The sequence below is a fragment of the Scophthalmus maximus genome, chromosome 21 (assembly GCF_022379125.1).
Source record: "Scophthalmus maximus strain ysfricsl-2021 chromosome 21, ASM2237912v1, whole genome shotgun sequence".
NCBI classification, from domain to species: domain Eukaryota; kingdom Metazoa; phylum Chordata; class Actinopteri; order Pleuronectiformes; family Scophthalmidae; genus Scophthalmus; species Scophthalmus maximus.
This window is the reverse complement of record NC_061535.1, coordinates 11,101,941-11,102,302: the sequence shown is the minus strand read 5'-3', so window position 1 is coordinate 11,102,302 and position 362 is coordinate 11,101,941.

Here is a 362-nt window from a genome sequence, read left to right as displayed (position 1 = left end):
CGAGCCCTGTGATGTGGGCGGAGACCACGCCCCCTCGTACGCGCCTGCCCCGCCCCCCCAAGACAAACACAAATAGGTTTATCATTTGCTCTACGGAAAGCCGGAAGGCTCATTGCGACCATTTTTTTCTCCCCACCATGTATCACATTCCTTCACAATCTTTTGGTTTGCCTTGAAACATTCTCTGAATATATTTAGCATTTCCTCACTGTAATATTTAGTTTTACCTCACTTTAAATTCTGCAATGTATCGCCAAATTGTCTTTTTCCTCACTGTAAATTTTTGCATTATGTCGCAATATTTTCCATTTCCTCACAATATATTTTCCATCCTCTTGTAATATTTTTTTCCTCACTATAAA